We start from the raw sequence: 24779 nt of genomic DNA, 5'->3' as shown, positions 1-24779 counted from the left end.
TATCACCTGCAGCCTCATGATAAGGACTTAAGAAGTCCTCACCAAGCAGAAGACCAAACCGGTAGGGGATCTTTAAACTAATCATTCATGTGGAAAGAAAAAAGAAAATGAGAAGGTGACAGAATCACGTTCTAGTGAATAGTATTTCCAAGACCAAAATACACCTTTGAAAATCGAGAATTAGCAAATCAATTTGCCATGTTATTATGACTGTGATGAGAAATTCTTCTTCTATCTCCAGTATAAGATCACAAGCAGTTTTTTCAGTCATGCACCTCCCATCACCCTACACCTTAAGAAAACTTTCCCCAACTGAATTTACTTAACTTTTTCCTAAATAACAGCGGCCTCCTTAGTTATATTATATCACTCAGTCACTAAGCATTTCCATGGAATGCACAGATGGTCACACAGGGCATACTTAGTTAAATAAGGGAAATAAATTGAAACAAACCTGAAGGGTAGACTGTGATGTGTCTGTAATTCTTTAATGTTATGTTAGTCTTCACGTAAACAAAAAAACTTGCACAGTAAAATGTCTATCAACAGGCTGGCAATAATGATCCTGCAGTCATTTCTTAGCCCATAACTCCGTAGACTTCAGTACAGGGGCAAAAATCTTGGGCAAAAATACAAACTTTGGTCTTAGGAGGTATCTGCCAATGCAATGACAATTCACAAAAATTTACTTTGGAAGTAGCCTCATATGTATACTGAATTGGCATACAGTGATATATATCTCTTCATAACAATGCCCCATTTTTCAGATTTATTTCATCTGGTGTAATGTAGTGTAAATATGTTTTGTGTGAATAGAAAGTAGCTATTTTGAAACTTCATAAAACTGAATATGCTTAATTGTGTAACGTAAATCTCAAAATATATATTATCCATTAAATGCTGATTAAAATGGTATTTAAAAAAAAATCACTCCAAGAATAGTGATTTTGAAGAGTTTTGAAGGAAAATACCCAGCAGTAATAAAAATTCAAGCTATTGTGTGTTAAGAATAAAGGATTTGTTTATATGTTTAAAGATGCATTGAAAGTGGGATAAGAGAGAAGAAAATGGAAATAAAACTGACACTTGTCAAACTAACTGCTGACTTCTTGATTTAGATTAATTCCTTTGATACGGGCCAGATAATACAAGTGAGAGAATTCAAAGAAAGTGGAAAATATACAGTAAACACTTAAAACTGGATCACTTTAAAAGAGCAACACTGAGATTAAATTAAAAAAAAAAAAGTGTTTGTATTACATGAAAATAATTGTCGTCAATACAGTACCTATTTTTAGTAAGCTTTTCAAACGCTCATGTCATTTATTTGTGTATGCAAGAACAGGTATTCTATGTTTTCCACAAGAAAATAACTCTTACTTGAGCTGTTATTTGCCACTTTATGTCTCTGCTTCACAAGAAATTGCTTTTATGGAGTCTAATCCCACCCCGAATTTAGGTAAAATCTGTGAATGCAAAACAAGTTTTTGTACATTCATGGAAATTACTTGAATAAGGTTGAAGTTTCCCTTTTGAAAGATTTCCAAAGTGATCCATCTAAGCAGCAAAGCTTTGAACAAGAGTCTGTTTTGATTCTCTCTCTGCTCAGAAAACTGCAGAGTGGTCTTTTTGGATGACATTACCTATGTTTCTTGTAATCTCCACCATGTTGTTTAGTTTTATTGTGGAAATATGTGGGTGACAGATCTCTCCCATTCTTTCTTCATCTTTTCCAGGTACTTTGAAGAGTCAACTCAGAAGAGCAACAGCCTTTCCTGTTGGCTGCAGTTGCTGAGAGTCTCTCCACATGTAAGGTATGACTGATGAAAGAGTTGCAGAGTAAGTGGCAAAAACCAGAGAAGGCAGATGTTTTGTTTGTTTCTGGAGGCTTTAGCTTTGAAAAGAAAAAACCAGTAAACATAAAAAGCCCATTTCAAGCCACTAAACATAACTGGTCATTTCTTCTATATGTTTAACTAATGTCTTGGTGAGTTTCCAGTGTTGATGTTGGTGAAGCTTATTAACAAACTAGGTTGACTGCAAATGCACAGTACAAGAAACCATAGAGAAAACCAGGCATAGAAATTATGGGGAGCTGCTTCTGTAAGACCTGTAGCCAGTCCCATCGCGTGAAAATCAAGCTCATACTTCACTAGAGAGGTGATGCCACAAAAGCAGAATATTTTGCATCAACAGAAAATTACATTATCAGGTTGGAATAACAAAGCATTAAGAAATGAAACTGTGAGGAAAAACTCATTTTTGTGTTTGTTCCTGTAATATTTCAACAACAAAAAGTAGGAAAAATGTTTTGGATCAATCAGGAAGTAATTTTATCTCCCCATTTACTGTGAAAGGAAAATCGTTCAGGGAAAAACAAAGTGTTTTTTCTTGAGGGAGGGAGGAAGCAAAGAACTCTGAACTCCAAAAATATGATATTTCATTATAACTAAAATAAAACATTGTGTATGAAACACTTAATTGTTTTAGTGTATTTTAAAATGTTCACAGTAAATATTTTATCTTTGCTTCATTTTTATCTTTTAAATAATTCTTTGTAGCTAAACAAATTATTTTAGTGGATATCCTTAAGTTTGATTGCTCTTCTTGGAGTTTGTGTGTGTCTGTGTGAAAAAGAAAGTTTCCCAGGAAAGCCTGTCCTCTTGCAGCTGGCTAACATCATAGTTTTTATCTGTAGAGATTAAGGCATCTTTCCAAAGCACCTGTCTGAAGTCATCTGTAGTGAGGGAAGAAAAATGTAGGTTCTTCTTACCCACCAATAAATACATTCAATAAAAAAATAACTCAAAGAATCCATCAATTATTCAAAGGAATTGCTGCTTTCACATACTTAATACTGTCATCTGTGCTATGGATGAAATTCAGCCTTAGGCAGGTGATCAACACTAGGCCTATGCTCTATCTAAATCCCACGTCAAATCCTCCACGTTACATATATATATATATATATATATTCATTATCAACTCCTTCTCCATCCCACACCAGATAATGTAGCACAAGTGGGGATAACTGAGTCATTTTCTCATTATAAACTACTTTACAATTCAATGCAAAAAGGAAAAAAAAGACCTACATTAATATGTATAAGAGTTTTTAAAGTTGAGAAATGTGCCATGCAGAAGTTAAATCAATCCCCTTCATATATGTACTATTCTATTACAGAGCTGTACTTGCTATTTAGCTTTATGCTTCTGTATGTTTATAACATGGCATAAATGTTGTTAGTGTGGAAAATACCTTTGAATTCGATGATCTGGGGTACAAATACTTTTGTCGAGTTGCAATGCTATTGATTGTTACAAATTAGAGACAGCAAGACTAGAAATATTTCAACGCTTCATGATTAATTACATATTCAAATTAAATATGCTAAAGATTCAGTGTGAGATTCAAATGCATTTTATGCATAAGTGTATTTATTTTATCCCGGCATCACTGCATACTCAAATAAGCTATGTTCAGCTAGCTACATATGTGATGTGCGACTTGAATTGGTATTTTGCATTTAGTGGAGTTCTCTTTCATATAGAATTTATCATAGAATCATAGAATATCCCCAGCTGGAAGGGACCCATAAGGATCATCAAGTCCAACTCCTGGCACCACACAGGTCTGCCCAAAAGTTTAGACCGTGCGACTAAGCGCACAGTCCAATCACTTCTTAAATTCAGGCAGGCTTGGTGCAGTGACTACTTCACTGGGGAGCCTATTCCAGTGTGCAACCACCCTTTCGGTGAAGAACCTCTTCCTGATGTCTAGCCTAAACTTCCCCTGCCTCAGCTTAACACCGTTCCCGTGGGTCCTGTCACTGGTGATAACGAAGAATAGGTCACCTGCCTCTCTACTCCCCTTCGCGAGGAAGTTGTAGACTGTGATGAGGTCCCCCCTCAGCCTCCTCTTCTTCAGGCTGAACAGGCCCAGTGACCTCAGCCGCTTCTCATATGTCTTCCCCTCTAGGCCCTTCACCATCTTCGTCGCCCACCTCTGGACACTCTCCAACAGTTTCATGTCCCTTTTGTACTGTTGTGCCCAGAACTGCACACAGTACTCAAGGTGAGGCCGCACCAGCGCAGAGTAGAGCGGGACAATCCCTTCCCTCGACCGACTAGCAATGCCGTGCTTGATGCATCCCAGGGTACGGTTGGCCCTCCTGGCTGCCAGGGCACACTGCTGGCTCATATTCAACTTGCTGTCAACCACAACCCCCAGATCCCTCTCTGTGGGGCTGCTCTCCAGCATCTCGTTGCCCAGTCTGTACGTATAGCCAGGGTTGCCCCGTCCCAGGTGCAGGACCCGGCACTTGCTTTTGTTCAACTTCATGTGGTTGGTGATCGCCCAGCTCTCCAATCTGTCCAGATCTCTCTGCAAGGCCTTTCCACCCTCATCCAAGTCCACAACTCCTCCAAGTTTGGTGTCATCGGCAAATTTGCTCAAAACGCCTTCTAGTCCTACATCCAAATCATTTATAAAAACATTGAAGAAGACTGGCCCTAAAATGGAGCCTTGAGGGACCCCACTAGTGACCATCCGCCAGCCAGATGTGGCCCCATTTACCACAATCCTTTGAGCCCTGCCCGTCAGCCAATTGCTCACCCATCGCATGATGTTTTTGTTTAGCTGTATGCTGGACATTTTGTCCAGTAGGATCCTATGGGAAACCATGTCAAAAGCTTTGCTGAAGTCCAAAAAGATTACATCAGCTGGTTTCCCTTGATCGACTAGATGGGTGATCTTATCATAAAAGGAAATCAGATTTGTTAGGCAGGATCTATCCCTCATGAACCCATGTTGGCTGGGACCAGTGACTGCATTGTCCCCCAGGTGCGCTTCAATAACTTCAAGGATCATCCTCTCCATAATTTTACCAGGCACTGACATGAGACTGACAGGCCTGTAATTGCTAGGGTCTTCTTTCTTACCCTTCTTGAAAATTGGCACAACATTTGCCAGCTTCCAGTCTACTGGGACCTCTCCAGATTCCCAAGATCATTGAAAAATAATTGAGAGAGGTCCTGCGATGACGTCAGCCAGCTCTTTGAGCACCCTGGGATGAATTCCGTCCAGACCCATGGAATTGTATGGATCCAGGTGGAGCAGCAAATCCCGCACACGTTCAGGGTCGGTTGGGAGTTTGTCCTTCCCACCGTCATGGTCCTCCAGCTCAGGGTACCCTCGGTCCCGAAGCCCATCATCAGTGTTGAAGACAGAGGCGAAGAAGGTGTTAAACATCTCTGCTTTGCCTATGTCATTGTCTGTGAGGAGACCCTCCCCATCTAATAGCGGACCTATGTTTTCTTTGGTTCTCCTTTTCCTGTTCACGTATCTAAAAAAACCTTTTTTATTGTCTCCCACAGACATGGCCAGCTTCAACTCTAGTTGGGCTTTGGCCACATGAATTTTCTCCTTACAAACACAAACAGCATCCCTGTATTCCTTCCTCATTGCCTGACCCTCCTTCCAGCAGCCATACATTTTTTTTCGCCTAAGCTCCAGTAGAAGATCCCTGGTCAGCCAGGCCGGCCTTCTGTCCTGCTTGCCTGACTTCCAATATTTTGGAATCGCCTGATTTGTGCTTTTAGGAGGCAGTGCTTAAAGATTGACCAGCACTGGTGGACGCCAATGCCTTCAAAAGCGGTTTCGCAGGGGACCTTGCTGATTAGTTCCCTGAGCCGCCTGAAGTCTGCTTTCCCCATATCCAGGGCTGAAGTTTTGGTGACAGTTTTCCTTCTGTCACCATAAATTCTAAACTCAACCACTTCATGGTCACTATGACCAAGACGGCTGCCAATTGCCACGTCTCCCACAAGACCCTCTCTGTTCTCCAGCAACAGATCTAGGAGGGCACCTTTCCTAGTTGGCTTTCTTAGCACCTGCACCAAGAAGTTATCATCTAGGTGCTTTATGAACCTCCTGGACTTGCTCGTGTCAGCCGTGTGGTGATCCCAGTTGGTGTCTGGCAAGTTGAAATCCCCCATTAGGACAAGGGGAGTTGATCTTGAGGCATCTCTTAATTCTGCAAAGAATAATTCATCAGCGTTGTTGTCCTGGCCAGGTGGTCTGTAATAGACTCCCACAACGACATCCCCTTTATTTGTTCGTCCCTTAATCATTACCCAGAGGCTCTCAACTTTGCCATCACCAACTTGAAGTTCCACACAGTCCAGCCCATGCTTCACATACATTGCTACCCCGCCACCTCGCCTACCCTGCCTGTCCCTCCTGAAGAGCCTGTAACCATCTGTTGCAATACACCAGCCACAGGACTCATCCCACCAGGTTTTGCTTATGCCGATGATGTCGTAGCTGTGGGACTGGGCCAAGACTTGTAGCTCATCCATTTTATTCCTCATACTGTGTGCGTTTGTGTAGAAGCACACATAATTTGGTGCATTATAATCCACATACCTAACAGTCAGGTAAATTTACTGGGTTTTTATCTGTTCGTTTGTTTCAAGAAAACTTCTTTAACACAAGAAATATTGCAAAGTATACTGGTACAGAAAGAAATATGGCTCAGTATATGTAAAGCAAAATTCTGACCCTTTTTAACCTGATATTAAAACTCCAGCTGATTGAATGGGGACAGTACTTCAACCCCAACAGTGCTGTTTTTGTGGTATATTGCTGTTTAGCAGAACTAACAGGGTAGGTATTTTTCTGATTAGTAGACTGTTGTTTACTCTGAGTGGTGCAGTTAGATGATAAAGAATCAAATTTAGATATGGCTACATACTTCAGTTTGCTAATTTGTGAGAGAAATAATGCTAGGGGATGTGTCTCTTGCACAAAGTATGAGTGAAAGCCATTCTCTATAGCAAAGCTGCCTGAAGTGGAACTCGAAATTTCAGAAATTGTTTTGCTCATAGTTAGAATGAAATTATTGGGATACCCAAGCACTGCTGTCTCAGGCAAAAAGCAGTTTAAGTTTCCCACATGTTCATTTCCATTCTCAGCATGTCCCTCTAAGGCTAGGTCTCTCTGAATGTATCATGAGTGTGTGACTTCTGATGCACTGTGACTGTTCAAGCAGGCTCCAGTGACTGCGAAGGATGCAGTATGAAACCCAGCCTCCGCAGACAGTAGGGTCAGAAAGCATCCCTGGAAGGAACTAATCCTCTACAAGCAGGCACATTACAGGCCCTTTTTAATAAAGTGGCAATCAGCATCTCAGAAGCTATTAGAATTTCTCCTTCATTTGACAAGCACTCCCCAAACCCCACTGCTCAAATAGTCAGGAACTGTCAGCCCCCAGATTCTACAGGAATGTGTTACTTTGGGTAAATTTCCACAAGGAAACTGGGTATCATGCAAAAGCATTCTGCCTTGCTGCCAGCTGGCATCCTGATGGGCTGACAGGAAGCAGAAGGCCTCAGGAGTCCCAGCTTTCAGACATGCTGTACTCAGTTGCCTGGGATCAAAGTGTCCATAGTTCTCAAGGAAATCATCGTACAGGCTGTCTTAGCACCAGCCGAATTCAGGAGACATATTTTTGAAAGGAATTTAAAAACTCATTATTTTTTCAAATGACATTAACCAGAATTTTGAAATATTTATCTGCTCTCTGAAATAGCTATCGTTCTTAGCCTGTTGGTATATTAAAATGAAAGCCTACACATTCCTCTTAAAGAGAAAATAAGCTTTTTTAAAAAAATCTAATGAGATCTAACTATTTCAAGTTTTGGTAAGAATGACCCCAGACATGACAGAATCATATTCACAAATTTTAGAAGCAGATCTCAAACTGGTGGAGTAACTACTGCAAGAGATAGGTAGCTGAAAGTCTGTTTAGTCTTGCTGTTTAAAAAATAATTTTGAAAAATATTTTTTTCTTTTTTGTAAGTGTATTAACTTAGCTTTTTAAGCTATGTGGGTGTCAGAGCTCTGCAAAAATAGAGACCTATTGACAATTTTTGCAGCTATGGGTGGATTTGCTCTGAGAAACTCCCCCACACTCAGGGCCTGGACAGTGGAAGCTTGTTTCTAAAAGTACTGATAGTTATTTCTCTTTGTTAGCTAATGCTGCTTAGTGCTTTTGATGCTTGCATAGAGTTAAAATTTGTCTACTCGGACTTAAGTGCAACTGTCTGATGAGACCTGATGTAGGACTTGATGTGTAGAGTCAGAGGATGGTGGTGCAGCTTTCTGTCAGCCATTTTGCTTTGGTGCTTGTTCTGGGTTTTCCAGGTGTTAGTGTCCAACTCTGCCTCTCTGCTACCTGTGTCCGAGCTAAGAGATCTGGGACGGTGTGGGGGGGTCACCTGGAAAACCAAATCTGTTTTCTTTTTTTTTTTTCTTTTTTGTTGAATGCAAGACTACAGTGTCACTCAGTGCCCGTGCCACACCACAAACCACTCAGTTGTTCAGCACTGTGAGTGTATTGCTGTTACCGTTCTTCTTATCTTGTGTATCACCTTGTATTTTTACTTCTAACTCACAGCAGCGTTGTTGTCAATATTTTGAATGCTGATAACTGGCAGTGGGGATGGCTAATATTTTCTCTGTTGAAAAGAAATATGGCATTTCATGGCAACTGGTTAAGATCATTGCCAACATGTGTTTTTTCAAAAGGATTTGAATAGTAAATTCCTGTCAGAATAGTAAGTATATTTGATACGAATGACTGTAAAAACAAATGTACGTATGCAGCCATTTTGTATACCAAACAGGAAGCTACCTCAGGGACTGGCTGGCTACTCCTCTTGTTATGTGTTTAAAGTCCAAATGTGTAATGGCACGAAGGACTAACCCATTTGATATATTATCCTGCTATTTGATTTATTACATTCTGCTAAAACTACCTAGTTCATTTTAGCATTTCAAGCATTTGTTGTTGGTCTCCATATACTAGGTGTGCTGGTGACATAGCAGGTTTTTAACTTTTTGAAATAGAAATAAAATAAAACAGCCTCCATGGTGAACTTTTTATATTTTACCTCCATGATAGGTGTTTCCTGGATAATATGGAAAGTTCTGATACTTTATTGTATTCTAGGAAGATTTTACCATTTCAGAGTAATTACACAAAACAATTACAAATTTCTAGCATTTCTGCAAGGAACTTGAAAAACAAATCCCTGGTATTTAATTCTGGTTTAGGTTTTCATTCTAAAAAGGTAGAGCCATTGTGTTTTAATATATACAGTAAATTTTTAGTGATTGTTTTTGAGAAAGTATTTGATTTGTGATGAAGCAATACAGGATAATCCTAGAATATGTTTTTCTGTAGTAGTAATTCAATTTTTCACATAAACTGCATGGTTTGATTTTTCAGTGTTTTCTTTTTCATAAGTAATCATCAAGAGAATAATTACTGGAAAAGTCTGTTATTCTCACACTATATTGTATGCCCATCATCTTAAAGACAAGTTCTTCTTTGTTGCTCTCTGTTAATTTTGCTTTTCTTCAGACCTCTTTGTAGGCTATGTATGGGTAACCACACATTCATGAGGAGAAAATCAAATCTCTACAGTTAATTTCTATAACAAACTTTACTTTGGATGCATCTAAAGGTAATTTCATTGATATTTAGACCACTTGAAGTAATATAAACTTGATTTCCATTATGTCTGTGACATAACCAGTTAACACTGAGCCAGTACACACTTTCTGTCTGCTTCTATACCATTACTTTTAATTAGCTTAACAATTGACTTGTATCTTTCAGTGCATGCCTGCTATTAGTGCCATTCTGTCTATAACTTCTTGGCTACCCTTGTGTTTTCTATGCCAATTATTCTTTCCTCTGAGTAATCAGCAACGGAAACGATCAGGCATTTAGAAAACATGACCTATTAGCAAAGAGTGGAAGAACTGGGGTTATTTTAAGAAGCTGGAGGGTTTACTGCAGTCTCTAGTCTCAGCTTGCAATTTCTGCAAAAGATTACAAAAATGAAAGAATAAACTCTTCTTGTTGTTGCTAGTGAATATGGGGAAGTAACAGGCAACAATGGAAATTTAGATTAAACATAAGAAAGCTGGAAGTATTGCATTATGTTACCTCAGGAGGTAATTGAATCTACTTTATTAGAAGATTTTAAGATTGGACAAATATTGGTCAGAGATCATTTAAACAAAGTTGATCTTGACATAGCAAACATTCAAAAGTGTGTAAGGAAACATAAAAGTGTAGTTCATTAATTGTAGACAAATCTATAAGATGAGACAGAGTAGGGGCTATTTAACTAAAATTGATAGTACTGATAGATATTATGTACCTTAACACCACTGTTAATTTCAGCTTACTTACATGTTTTGTTTCAACAAGTGAGACTCAGTCATTCCAAAGCAAGCTAATCATCAGGGCTTTTTTATGGGAAGATTCAAGTCCTTGTTACAAATCAGGTGTAGCAGGAGTTTGAACACAGAATATCATGTACGCCACTGAGTAGTAGTACCTCATGTACTGAGCACTTTGATCTACCTACCTACCCAGTAGTTCCAGCACCTGCAAGACTTGTTCTGGGGATAGCTGCCAGGTACCTCCTAAAAGTAGGGGAGCTGTGGAGCTTTGAGGGCTTTAGCACTGCCTGAGTTGCTCCTGCAGCTTTGCAGCACACTTTACCAGAATTAAACTTGCATTCAGTTGCATTCAAAACACCGTTTTTTTTGATCTGAAACAAATGTGGATGAAGACCTGCTAAGGCCGCTCTCTTTTGTGGTTGGGTTGTGCTGGTGGTACACACAAAATCAGTAACTGTGTGTCTGCCTGTTAAGATGCCAGGACCGAGGTCACTAGGATGCATATCTTTGGATGAAGAAGCAGTCCCAGGCTTCACGTAGAGAGAGATGAAATAGTTGTAAGAAACCATATGAATTTGAGAACTGAGATCCAAATCGTTCCACTAAGAAAGTTATTAAAAAGTTATGTTATAATCGCGTTTCTTTTATAAAAAGTGTTTTATTCCACACTCATTTAGATGTTATGCTCAAAGAAGGAACAGATGAGACTAGTTACTCTGAACCCAGGAGAATCACAAGATCCAGCCCTCTTAATAGATCTTTCCAGTTGGCTTTTTCTTTTCAGTGATTTTCATTCTTGTTTCCCTGATCATTATTGTTGCATTTTGCATCACTGTCTCATGCCTGCCACTCTCCTAGGTATACGCAAGGAATCTTTCTATTAGAGTTGCTCAAAACAATGTTGAGGGTTGCCATGCTACTGGAGTTTCAGAAAGAAGCTTAGCATTTTCTCAGCAGTTACAGCTACTTTATTACAGGGAGCAGCAGCTATGACAACCAACCTGAAGTTCCTATTGCTCTGTTCAGGGTGAAATAAGCACTGCATTGAAAGATGTTGCTATTTGTGACTGATACATTGTTCAAAAACATTTTGGGTGTATTGGACCAAAATAGGTGTTTCTGGCATACAAACAGGTTAAGGCATAAAAAAAATAAAATTTGGTGTTTATATATATTTTCACAGTCTTCATCATGTGCTCATTTAAATAATTTCACAACTAAAAATAGTAGCTTAAAAAAAAAAAAAAGACTGGCTCATGATCTGTAGGTCAGAAGCAGATTTTTTGTGTGGAGTTGATACCAAACCAAGTTCTAATCCACTTTGAATTCATGTATAATTCTTATGGGGATGAACTATTGAATTACAAGTACATTTGGGCTTGCAAAACCAATTTTTCTGTAAAGTATTTATGATTATCTTCTGTACAAGGCTGGTAGTAATGCATGTAGTTAAAGGAAATGAGTTGCTTAGGAAAGAAATATCCCTCATTGATGGATAGCTTTAGCTATTAGCATAGTGTAGCCTTAGCTGACTTCACATACAAATCTTGTGATGTGAAATGCCCTGACCCCTGTAGAATTGCACCTTATTAGAAATAACATTTTTATATCTTCTATTTGCAAAAGAGAAAGGGGAGAGAGAGGGAATTGAATAATACCCTGCTAGCAGAGTAACTTAAATACTTTCCTAGACAGATGTGAAGCAATAATGGGACAATATAGCCTTACTACCTTAAAGTGTCTATCTGCAAAGTACAACATACAAAATTCAAATTTTTCCACTTTTACAAGCAAAATGGCTTAAACAAAAAAAAAAAAAAAAAGGGAAAAAAGAAAAAAGTGAGCATTGGAACATTGTAATTATAAAGATTTCCCTCAGCTGACAATTGCCTGCAAAATATTGACAGGAGCTCTTCTCAGCTGTCTACTGTACAACTTAATAGACACCACATTCCTGGAAACACAGTGGAATTTTGATTGCGGCATAGAGCTATTGACATGATCTTTACTGTTTGAGAATGGCAGGAAATATCTAGGAAGCAAAATAGAGATACTTATATAATTTTTATCATTCTGACAAAATCCTTTGTTATAGTCAGCCTGCGTGGTCCTTGGAAGTTCCTGAGGAAATGTGAATGTTCAGATAAGAAGGCCAACGTCATCCATCAACTCTGCAATGGAAGGATAGAATACTGTGTCTTCCTTTTCCTTCTAGTGCCATAAGTGCTGTAAAGTAAGCTTAAGCCAAATTTGTTGTTCACACCTTCTAATAAGGTTACATGAGACAACTCACAGTCAGAGCAAAAGATGGATTCCACCAAAGCAGAGAATCTAACCTAATTCATTTACATGCATCAAGAATAGTGTCAGGAACCCTATTACAAAATTATGTTTGTAAATGACTGTGCAGTTGTGGCTCATTCAAAGAAAGACCTGAAGATCTCATTATTCAGCAGCCTCAGTAAACTTTGTCTTAACAATTAGCATTTCAAATAATAAGGTTATGTGCTAACCAGCACTAAATAAACAGTGAAATTTTTTTGAGGGGGAAAAAAAAAAAAAGATCAGTAATAAACACAGTGACAAAATTCTCCTTTCTTAGAGTTCTCACAAAAAAAAAAAAAAAAAAAAAAAAAAACATGCAGGAGTTGAAAATATTAAGCTGCATGTACAAAAGGTTAGCACTTCACACTGCACACTGATCTACAGAACTGTGTTGAAATAACATTGTTTTGGCCCTTGTATGGTGATGATACTGAATAGCATTGCTTAATGTTTCATTGCACTGCTTCCTATACTCTGCTAAGATGATGAGGCACAGAACTGTTAGTCATAATATGGTACTCAGAGATGAAGTAGGAGCTTTGTAAGTGTATCATCTCATTCAAGTTGTTCTATTTAATGTCCACCTTCTGAATCAGGGTCACAACTGCAGAGACCTGGCAACTGATCTGTTTGGTCTGTTACAGTAACTACCAGGGACTGATGACATGGTGGACAAGTGTGGCTGAGGGATACAGCCCAAAGTGTTTCATAGGATCATACTTCAACAATGTGTGCGTAAATTGGAATTCATTTGATTAAGAGTTGCATCTGAGTGAGTGTAGAAGAGAGGGAGTGATTTCCTTTTTTTTTTCTTTTTCTTTTTTTCTGCTTTTGAGTAAGCAAACCCAGAAAACCAAGCAAACAGCTAAAGCAAAGTACTGTCAGATTGCAGACCTGGGGGGAAAAATAGTAATAATAAAAAAAATAAAATAAAGAAAAATAAAAAGAAAGTTAGTGAAAAGATATTCAGAACTGTGAGCAGATAAAACACTTCTTGCAGTTTGAAACATATTCATTAATGGAATCAGGCCCTTAAATGCATTTTTGTTCTTCAATGACACTGAATTAAAGAAATTCTGAATTCTATCAGTTCTCCTCCTCCAGAGAAGACAAGTTTTATTATTTGACTGTTCAAATCAAGAAGGGTAATGGTGACTGATGTATATTATGTAATGATGTATGTTATCCAGTAGCAAAATACAAAATCTGTGCTTGTTCTAACATGTGATAGTCCAGCAAGTTTACAGGAAACACTACTAAGGAAGGAGTGATCATTCTTCTGAGTGGATGAAAAGTATATATGAAAGTAATGTCAGTATAGGAACACTGCTTATAGGATATAATGGATATAAAGTGAGAAAATGAATTATTTTTAAGGCACAACCAAAAAGACCTTGTAGGCTTATACTACAGATATGGAGCATACTTGTAGCTGCTAATCTTGGCAGGTATTGAGTCATACCTGAACTGTAGCTGTCAAAGCCAGTTGTCTTTGTGATGTTCTGCAGAAGAAAATGCTAACTATATTTTCTGCACTATTAAGTGATCTAAGGATTATCCTTCTTGTAGACAGGTCTATCTATCAGCTATCTAGCTGATGTCACCTTGTCTCCTTAAACAAAAGGAGACCCCTTATTCAGTCATTGTCTTTTTAGTGGCTTCCTTCTCCACAGTACCCCCCATTTTCTCTATTGCTATTTGATGCGTATGGACACATCACTTCTTGCAACATGTACAAATATATTATTCAAAATCCACAGATGGGCAAAAAGCATTTAAATCCTACCTCACTGAAGGGAAACAAGGACTAGAAAGAATAAAATTTTGCCCAGTAAGAAAAGCAAAGCTATGAAAATAAAGCATAGATATATGATGAGTAATTTAACATAGAATGAATTAAAGAAGTGTTGGAAGAAATGTACAGCCAGAAGCAGGACTGTATATAAGTGTGTAATCTTAAAGAATATAATCAAATCTCATTGAATTCATGTGTTGGTGTTCCCCCCCAAAAAGTTGAAAGAATATATGTGCGGCTGATTATATTTGCATTTTTCTTTAAGAAAATATAAGCTTGATTTGTAAGGTAAATAGGAGACAGACATGATCAAGGAAGTCTGGACGGACTTCTAGTAACAGGAAATCAGCTACATCAGAAGAAATTGATTTAAAAAAAAAAAAAAGAAAGTTCTCTGAAGCTAAATGGAAATTAAATCCATTTTATCTGCAAAACGGTACAATTAAAGAAAAATTAGTCAAAAATTTACAGGAGTCCCACAAACAAGGATATTTAAGTGTCACCAGACAGCAGCCTATTGTTTGTTCTTATTTGAAAGGAAGGTGTACCATTAAGCAACAAAAACAGTAGTTAGATATATGGGCAAGGATGAGACTGGGTATGAAGAAATGAGCAGAAAAAATAACTAGAAGATATCCTGTAATGTGTTAAAAAGATAGACTTGCTATTATGTACAGGTGAAATATATATGCTTGCTAGTTGACTTACAAATTATGGTTAATGGACTGCATTGATCAGATGAAGTTTGAATAGCAAGCTTACAGTGAGGATTCAATATACTGTATCTGTTTAATGGGACTGAAAAAACTTCCAAAATATGAAGTTCCCATGTAGTGAAGGCCCCATATAGCAAATAACTGTTGAGGGCATATTAACATGGTGCTAACCCTACCCTACTGAGCATTAGCAACAAGAGGACATCAAAGGCCTATGGATGCCAATAAGGATTATATGCCCATCTTGAATCTTAGTGTATTTGTTAGTGTTGTTTTCCTAGGTTGGGGATGCCTACATATCTGTAGAATTGTTGGGAAAAATAACATTGGACCTAAAAATAAAAATAAAATTGAGTACAACTGCTTGACCACTTCAGGATTAAGCAAAAGTTAAAGCATATAGTTGAGGGCATTATCCAAATGCCTCTTGAACACTGACAGGCATGGCACATGAACCACCTCTCTAGAAAGCCTGTTTGAGTGTTTGACCACCCTCGTGGTAAATAAATTTACTCTTGTTGAACTTCATGCCATTGGTGATTGTCCACATGTAGTGGGTTTACGTGGCAAGGTTTTGGTAGCAGGGGGCCATAGGGGTGGCTTCTGTGAGAAGAATCTAGAAGCTGCCCCATGTTAGGTAAGGGCCCCACTGCTGACCAGAGCTGAGCCAATAAGTGATGTTGTTTTGCGCCTCTGTGAGAGCATATTTAAGACAGGGAAAAAAAAACACTGTGCCACACAGCAGCTGGGAGAGTGAGAGGAGTAGGAACAGCCTTGCAGGTGCCAAGGTCAGTGAAGAAGGAGGGGGAGAGGTGCTCCAGGCGCCAGAGCAGAAGTCCCCTGCGGCCTGTGGTGAGGACCATGGTGAAACAGGCTGTCCCCCTGCAGCCCATGGGGTTCCATGCTGCAGCCCGTGGAGGAGACCACGGTGGAGCAGGTGGACCTGCATCGACAGAGACTGCGGCCTGTGGAAGACCCCTGCGGGAGCAGATTCCGGGCCGGACCTGTAGTCCGTGGAGAGGAGACCACGCAGGAGCAGGTAACCTGGCAGGAGCTGCTGCCTGTGGGGAATCCAGGTTGGAGCAGTTTGCTCCTGAGGGATGGACCTGTGGTACGGACCCATATCTGGAGCAGTTCAAGCTGCTGCCTGTGGGCAGCCCACGCCAGATCAGTTCGGCAAGGACTGCATCCTGTGGGAGGGACCCCACAGCACAGGGGACGAGGGTGACCGAGAAGGAGCGGTGGCGAAGAAGCGCTATAGACTGAACTGACCATAACCTCCATTTCCTCGTTCCCCTGCGCTGCTCTGGGGGAGGAGGTGGAAGAAGGTGGATGGGGGGTGAAGGTGCTTTTGGTTTCTTTCTTTTCTTTCTCGCTTCTCTAGCTTGCTAGTAATAGGCAATAAATCTTACTGTCTCCCTATGCTGAGTCTGTTTTGCCCGTCACAATAATTACCGTGCGATCTCCTCGTCCTTATCTCAACCCTTGAGCCCTTTTCATCATATTTTCTCCCCGTTCCTCTTTCAGGAGGGGGAGTGAGAGAGCGGTTGTGGTGGAGCTTGGCCGCCCACCCGAGTAAAACCACCACACCACTGTATCTAGATTGCTCTGCAAGGCCTCTTGTCCCTCCAGGGAGTCAACAGCACCTCTCCCAGTGTAATATCATTAGCAAACTTCCCAAGGATGCATTCAACTCCTGCATCCAGATCGTTAATAAAAATGTTGAAGAAGACTGGCCATAGAATTGAGCCCTGGGGAGTGACAGGTTGCCAGCCAGATGTAGCTACATTAACCATGACTCTTTGAGCCCTACCATTCAGCCAGTTCATCAACTGGCATGGCATGAACTTCTTCAGCTCACAATTGGAGATGAATCTTCTTGAAACTGGTACGTGTTCCATTTAAGCCCAGGTAGTTAGTGTCTGTAGCAAGAAAGCTTTTGCAAACTAAGGCTTTCTCCAAAAATAAATTGATTGGAATAGATTTTGTATCAAATATAGATTTGTGCTCTATTTACATTTTAGTGGACCATTCCATCACTGACAGTATTAAATTGTTAAAATATTAATAGAGGACACCTACAAAATATGTTCTATTAGTCCATGTAGATTGACGAATAAACAGATGGACAAGATTTTTTATTTTTTGGTCTAATTGTAGGCACCAAAACAAATACAGAATTTGAAGGGAGAGAAAGATACAGTGCTAGGATTTTTTTGCAGTGTGGGGAACAGCTGTGAAAAAGAAGACAAGTGTATGAATATGAAGCTAAATATAGTCTAGAAGAAAATTCTAATTTCTGCATTAGAAATTATATTTGAGGAAGTTCTGTTCAAAGTAAATTTTCTTAATGAAGACAAGATCTATTTGATGTTATGAAAAAAATGAAAAAGGTGAGAGAAATGACATGGGTCAAAGGCTGGATTTTATATTAGCCTGCAGATTACAGTGTTATCAGTGCAAAGTGACTGCAAACCTCTGCCGTGGATGTGGTATTTGCTAACAGTTTTGTTCTCTTTGCATCAATGCCCACAAAGCACCAAAGCATCTTTGGTAGCATGTTACACATCAAGCAGAACTAGGAAACATTTACCTTAGGATTCACAAAGAAAAAAATATCTTTGATCTACTCAATTTGGAACAATGCCAATTCTTAAAAATTGCCTTTTTTTTTTTTTTTTTTTTCCTAAAAGTTACCCTCTTTCACACAAACCTCATTTTTTCATCAATATTCTGGTGTGAAGTTCCCAGTCAGATTGGTTGGCCAGTATGTCTCATGTGATGGCATCTGTCTGACTAGAAGAGACGGTGATACATATGCTATAATGAGCATAATCTTGTTGTTTCAGGGAGCGAGCAAAGAAGCACATTAGAAAGTATTTTGTATTTATTGAATTTTCTCTTCCTTGTTCAATTCACATCTCAGCTTCCCTGCAATTTTTTTTTTTCTGAAGGGTAAACACAGGTTCTACTCTGATAATGAATGAAGTAAAATGTGGTTTGGGGGAATAATCTTCAAAGTGACAAGATTATTTTACCTACTGGCTTTCTGAGAAGTTTTTTGTGGGTCCCTTTTTGTAAACATGCTATTTACTCCCAGCTGGAAACATTGTCTACTTCATATCTCCTTAGGTCTTTAGAGTCCTGGGAAATGAAGCTGAAATCATGTGTTGTTAGTTACCATGCTATGATTTGGAAGGTTGGAGAATATGAGGCAAATTATATGATATTGGTACACAAGTCACTTTTCTCATATACAGTAAATTGCAGCACAAAGAGTGCATAAAAAGCAATTAAGTGATTTGTGAACCAGGCTCTTGACATATTCAAAAATTACTAAGGTGAATTACTCCTTGGATTGTGAGATAATTATAGCACCAGTCTTCTACTCATCAACAATGTAGTCCTCATAGAGGCACAATTGCAATGGAGTGCTGTATTTTTATATGTGGCCCACACTCTAATTAGCACATTCTAATTTCAAGCTTAAAAGAAAACCACATGAAACATATGGCTTATAGCATTGTATTGTTAACAACTTAGCTGTATGTCTCACTGTGAGACAAAAAGCCAATCTTTCTTTTCTTTGATTCAGCCTTGCTCCCTGCTTTTTTATTTCTATCAGATAATTAAATAACCCAAACAAGATGAAATGAGTTACTTAATTTCTTTAGGAATTAGAGGTAATTTAGGTTTGAGAAACTACTTTTTTTTTTCAGAGCATTTGAATGTTTTGTTTATAACAGCTTAGTTCAGCTTGTTTGTTCACTCATTTCTTTTCATCTGCAAGGTTTAAAATCAATCAATGATGTCCTGAATTCTGCCTATATTTAATGAGAGAAACTGCTTGTTTTATTTTTGCAGTTAAATGCTCTATACTTTCCATATTTTTTCCTTCCCCCCCCGCCCCTTTTTTTTTTCTCCTTTAAGCAGCATGCTAATAGCATTAGGCTCCCAAGCTGAGAATGTTGCTAATGGCAGAGTCACAGAGCATGCTAATTACTTGCACAGAGGTCATAAAGTCAGTGAGAGACAGGTTCTGATAAGACAGGGTAATTGCAATATTCATAACTTCCCTTTCTTACTCCTTTCTATTATTTTTTTCTGAAATGCTTGCAAGTCTGTGTCCATATCTCCCATGAAGGATAAGATGTCTTCATCATAACAAAGCTTTCTTGGTGGATTTTTGTGGTGCAAAGCAGATGGCGGTGCTCCTACCATCTCTTCAGAAGTGAATACATTAAGGGTAGTGCCCCACTGGCTCTTTGATGAAACAGGTCTGAAATCATCAAAGGCTGGCCCTCTTCTTTCCATCAAAAAGTACAAGGAAGGCCTATAGAGACCACTGTCTATGGAAGACGATAACAGTAATTAGCCTTTATGATAGATAAATCTTCATCCTCTGATGATCAAAGACAGCTAAAATTACCAAATTATATGTGGCAGTTTTTTAATATGAATAAAATGAAGCAGCTTTATAATCTCTATGATCTTGTTACATTGAGTGTTAACTCTATTTTAAGTGCATTTAGCATTAGTTTGTTTACTTGTTTCAAACACAGGAGTTATTTTTGTTAAAATATTTATTTAATCAATTATTAATTCTTCATACAATAAAATTATTTGATAAAACACATGAGAGAAAGGATGGGCATTAGGGGAATAGGAAGCTTTAACAGTCTTTCCCTTTTTCTCATTTTTTCCCTTTATTTTGATGTTCGTGTTTTTCTTTCTTTCTATCTTCTCTACCGTTGCATGCCTGTTACAGTCTTATTAGATGCAGCTCTCTCAGGATGTCAAGCAGGAGGTGGGACTCCCTGACCTCCTTCAAAATCAGTCTGAAGAACAGGAGCCGGTCACCGGTATAACTGGTAAAATAGCTGTAAATCTTGTCACAGAAGATAGGAGCCTAATTCTTTTGCTAATGGCAAAATCTCCTCTTCAATGAGGCAAAGAACTAAGGGCCTAGGTGTCTACAAGTCTCTTGCTTCTTTTCTTTTCCACTTAACAGCGAGAGTCCTTAGCTCTGTGGTCTGCCTAGATAATGTTTTAAACTTTTTTTTCCATATTAGATTCCCCATCTTTTAAGTAAATCTTAATCTTTACTTAAATTTTAGGTAAAATCTCTCTCTCTCTCTTTTTTTTTTTTCTTTTTTTTTTTTTTTTGTCTCAGCAATGGTGACATGTTCCTGGGCACTCTTAAAATGTTATTTTTCCATCTCAAAGGTGGATAAATACTCAGTGATTTTAAACATGGTGATACTGGTGATACTGAGCACTGCAGTAGCTAACTTCAGGCAGTTCATTTCTGGAGTTCCCAAATCCTGCTGCATGCATACTGCATGCATCCTGGCAGGAATCTCAGAGTGGGATCCCGCATAGCCCTGGTGCTACACACGCAGCCAGAAGGCAACCTGCTCAGCAGGAAAGCCTTGGCAGACAGGGTTTTGGGAAACCATAACATCAGGAGTAATTTAAAATGACCTCTCTGACTGTGCAGTGAACTGTGAGTGCCCCCGCAGCCAGCTCACAGGTCTCCACTGCAGAGCAGTTACTAATAGCTGAAGGGTAAGGTGGCAACGAGCAGCTGGAAGACGGTCGCTCCAGAAGCTACCACAGCTACTGCACAGCCAGACGTTGGGCTGTATTCCAGCTTCGCTCCTGGTCCGCTGTCACTGCTCATCTGCCCTTTCGTGCACCCAGCAATTACAGAGAGCCGAGCTCTCTCCTCCGGAAAGTGTCAGGCAGGAGGGAAGGGTGCTCGGCAGGGGGTGAGCATGAAGGCAGCACACTGGCCTGAGCGAGGACTGGGAGGCCACGAGGGCAGCTGTGTTGGTGGCTGAACGGGGGCAGGCAGCCCGGCCAGCTGGTGAGAGCTGCACACACAAGCAGCTGGCTTCTGATCTGGCTCAGCATTAAAAAAAAATATTGCATACCGGGACCGACTTCAAACTTAAGAAATTAAGCACTTTGTAGCCTTTAATAACTTCTAGCTGAGGAGGAATGAGTGGGATGTGAGATTACAGTTTTGGATTTCAGCACCTAAATGCCATTTAAGTCTGGTGCTAGGCATTTATTTCCTGTTTTGGATTTGATTCCACGTTTATATTTAAATAGTTTTAAGATCTTTCTAAAGAAAATAATAAATAAGAATAAACTTAAAAAAAAAAAAAAAAGAGGGGTACTAGTCTTTGAGAGTTATCATCCAGTTTTGATAATGACCTGAAACATTCTGGCACAAAAGCTCCACTTCTCTTGCTGCTTTCAGATAATAACAGCTAAGCATTGTTATTATACAAAATATGAAAATACAATATGTTCCATAAGGAAATAACTGTTGTTGCCAAGGTGACTGAGTAGAACACATCCCTGATATATAAGTAACTTTCAAAAAGAGTGATAAGACAGATGGAGAAAAGAGGTAAAAGACTGGAGTAGTGCTATGAGTTGTATAACAATATATTTCAACGTTACTATCCAACTAATAGAGTTCTTGTTTCAGGCAAATATGGACTAATTTGAAGTTCAAAACTACTATTATTGTTTTGGGATCATAGTCTAGTTTGTTTCAGAACATGTTTGACTGTATCTAACTAGTCATATTACAATCAAAGGTTTTGTTACCTGTTACATGTTTCTGCCTAAATGAGGTAAAGGGATATTTTTCTAGCATAATTTCATATTAAAAAAGGTGTGCAGTGTACAACAAACACTTTTGCAATGACATTTGAGTCCTGTCCTAATGTATACTATTTTTTTTTGAGTCATAGTCCAAAGCATATTTCTCTCTCTCGCGGCCTAGGCAGAGGCCACATCAAAGTCAGCTCAAGGGTATCGGCATCAGAGAGGTGAAGGACTGAATTAGCATGAGCTTGTGGTTTGGTAATGCTACCAGCTCACCTTACCTTTCTGACACAGAAGTCCTTTTTTATTATTATTTTTTTTTTCAGTGGAAGGCCTTCAGCTGTTGCTCATTAGCTGTAGCTTCCCTATGTGGATATACAGGGCTGCAATTTGCTGAACTATCTTACCTTCATGTTTTCCTCACCATTGGAATAATAATGAATAAGCAAATAGTGTGAATGGGCTGGAGTACTATGTGATAGAGCTACATTTGCCTCAATGAGCCTGAGGTCCTTACTTTAACACCTACTCCTTCTTTCCTGACCATTCTTAGTGGATTTTATATATATATAAAACTAAAAATTTGAAAGATACAGCTATGCTTGGATTCTGGGACGTGTTCTGCAATGGTGAATAACAGGTATGCACATTTTAATGTAACCAGGGTACATCTATTGTTGTCTGTCATGTCTAAAACGGGAAAAATGAGCATCCTGAGAAGTTTGTTTGAGGAAAATTTATGATATAGTTAACTGAATATGAACTATTAATGAGTTGAAACATTCAAAGCACACATGTTAAACATGACCTAAGAGTGAACTGGTCTGAATATTAGAGCTGTTTCTTTGTGGTTGTGATTGACAGGAAATCATATAAAAGGAGAGGAGTGGTCATATACAGTATGCTATACATTTTTAATCACTGATCCAGTGACACATCCAATATCTGCATAATAGTCCAGAAATAGTCTTCTCGTTCCATTGCTAGACTGTTTGTCTGGGCAAACGACCACATTTGTGGTGCTCTTTGTCAAAACCAGTTGTTTAATGGTGAGGTTTTATCCATTCTAAACCTAGACTTGGTCTATGGTATTCAGCCAATGTGAAAGCACACAGGAGGTTCTTCTCTAGAAAGCAGATAATAAAATCGCTTCTTGTGGAAGCATGGTAGACATCTGAATAGGTAGCAAATGAGGAAAGCTATCTCACATCAAAAAGGTTCAAATAAACCAAGTTTTAGCTCCATTTACAGATATTCCAATCAATGTGTTAATTAATGAGTCAAGAACTACAAATACTTTAGATAAACAGAGAAAAGTGTTGCATCAGTTCTGCCTATAGAAACAAATTACATTTACAGCTGCAGCTATGTTTTGTAAGGAAGCACATGTAACAGGCAACACCAGGTGGCAGGCATATTTTTGGAATCCTGCTACTCTGCTGTGTTTTCTTGAGTATCAGATTGCTTGCTCTTTAATAAAGCTAATTAATTTTACTATCTGATACAAAAATAAACAGATAAAATTTGCCTTTAAGAAGCTTCTCCATAGCAGGAAAACCAGCACTGCAGCATTCTGATGCTGAATACAGCCCTCATTCACACAGAGCTGCTTAATCTGTAGCAATATGGTGTGGTAGTGTTCAAGGACACCCGTTTGCTCCTAATCTAGGTGTAAGATGTTCAGAGGTGGCACAAGCTGGGAAGCATTCCTCCCTCAAGGGCTAAAGGAAAATGGACTCTTATGCCTGTCAGTCCTGCTGCAGACCCCGTGCCATGCCTGCGCCTAAATTGCAGCCTTTTGGGAGCTTATCTGGGTGATGGCATTTGACACATCTTCCCTGGAGCACAGCAGCCTTTGTATTTCTCCCTGGCAGCGTGCTTCAGATATTTCATATTCTAACATCCACAAACCAGACCACTGTGGAAGCTGCAGTGCTCAAGAAGGAGACAGATCCTTTGGTGTTCCTTACCTCCCCTCCATGAATGATCTGGGAAGAAGGTGACATTTAGGGTGGTTTATTCCTTCATGTTATGATCCAAGTGTGTCCAGGGAGAGAAGAAACTGTGGTCTTGTCTTCAATGGGCCTCTTGCATAATTCAAGTTGCAAACTAGCTTTTAGTAAATCTTAAAACAAACAAAGCAAATAGCCTCTTAAGGAGAGCTGCAGAAAGGAAGCTGAAATCATATAGGAAAAAAATCTAAAGAATGTTCTTGTCCTCCCAGATGTTAGCCTTAATTTTCCTTTATAAATGAGTTGTGAAAATCAAGTACGGTATATGAGCAAGAACAGGCCAGACATTTCAGTTTGTAACTTTTTTTTCCTGTTGAAAAAGAATTAGCTAACTTGAAGAGGAGGTGATGCTGAGACTGAATTATTTAAGCAGAATCTACATGTGTTCTTCTGAATTGCTAAACAGTTTGTAATGTTAACCCCATGATGTGCCCTTCCTCACTTTCTGTGACTTTAGCTGACTGAGTTTTCCTTTTTTTCTTCCTTTTTCTCTTCACCTGTTTATCTTGTTTTTAAAAATACTTTGCTTTATTTTACTTTTTTTTTAATTTTATTTTTCTTCCCCCTTACAATCCTTTTAATTACACAGGAGTAAAATCAGTGACAAAATTATACTTGACATCAGTGGGACCAAAATTTTACTCCAAGTATGCAGACCTATTGGGCACAACTTCAGAAAGCTATTCTTTGCAGTGCTGATTCGTTCTTTTCTTCCTGCTCCTCCATGATCAACTTTTCACACACACATGTCCTTTGAGGCCTTTAAAACCAGTTATTAACTTACATAGTTGACTTCTGTCTGGAGAGAGGAAAAAAAAAAAAAAAAAAAGAGAGAAGAAACCACCAGATTGTGCTTCTCAGTGGAACAAGGCAAGACACTACCGGTCAATGAAGTACAATCTCCAGGAGACCCAGGGATCAGCTAATGATAAAAGACTCTCTCCAGTGGAATTTGTCCTACACACATCTGCACTGAAGTGCTCAGCGTGCAACAAAGCCAGCACTGAGCTTCCCACGCTAGTTCTTATTTCATATTGTATGCAATG

The 24779-nt window shown here is 39.0% G+C and overlaps 1 long non-coding RNA gene across 1 annotated transcript in view; it reads left to right on the top strand.

Annotated features, from left to right (window-relative positions):
- LOC310885987 overlaps positions 1-24779 on the top strand; it is a 59772-nt gene that overhangs the window by 18556 nt on the left and 16437 nt on the right. The window contains exons 4-5 of the long non-coding RNA XR_014575060.1: positions 1737-1814; positions 9429-9531. This is a non-coding gene — a long non-coding RNA (uncharacterized lncRNA). The remainder of the gene's footprint in view (positions 1-1736; positions 1815-9428; positions 9532-24779) is intronic.

The sequence above is a fragment of the Anser anser genome (genome assembly GCF_964211835.1).
Source record: "Anser anser genome assembly, chromosome: 1".
NCBI classification, from domain to species: domain Eukaryota; kingdom Metazoa; phylum Chordata; class Aves; order Anseriformes; family Anatidae; genus Anser; species Anser anser.
Note: the sequence above shows the minus strand (reverse complement) of the source record. Positions and strands in the feature narration are given on the sequence as shown.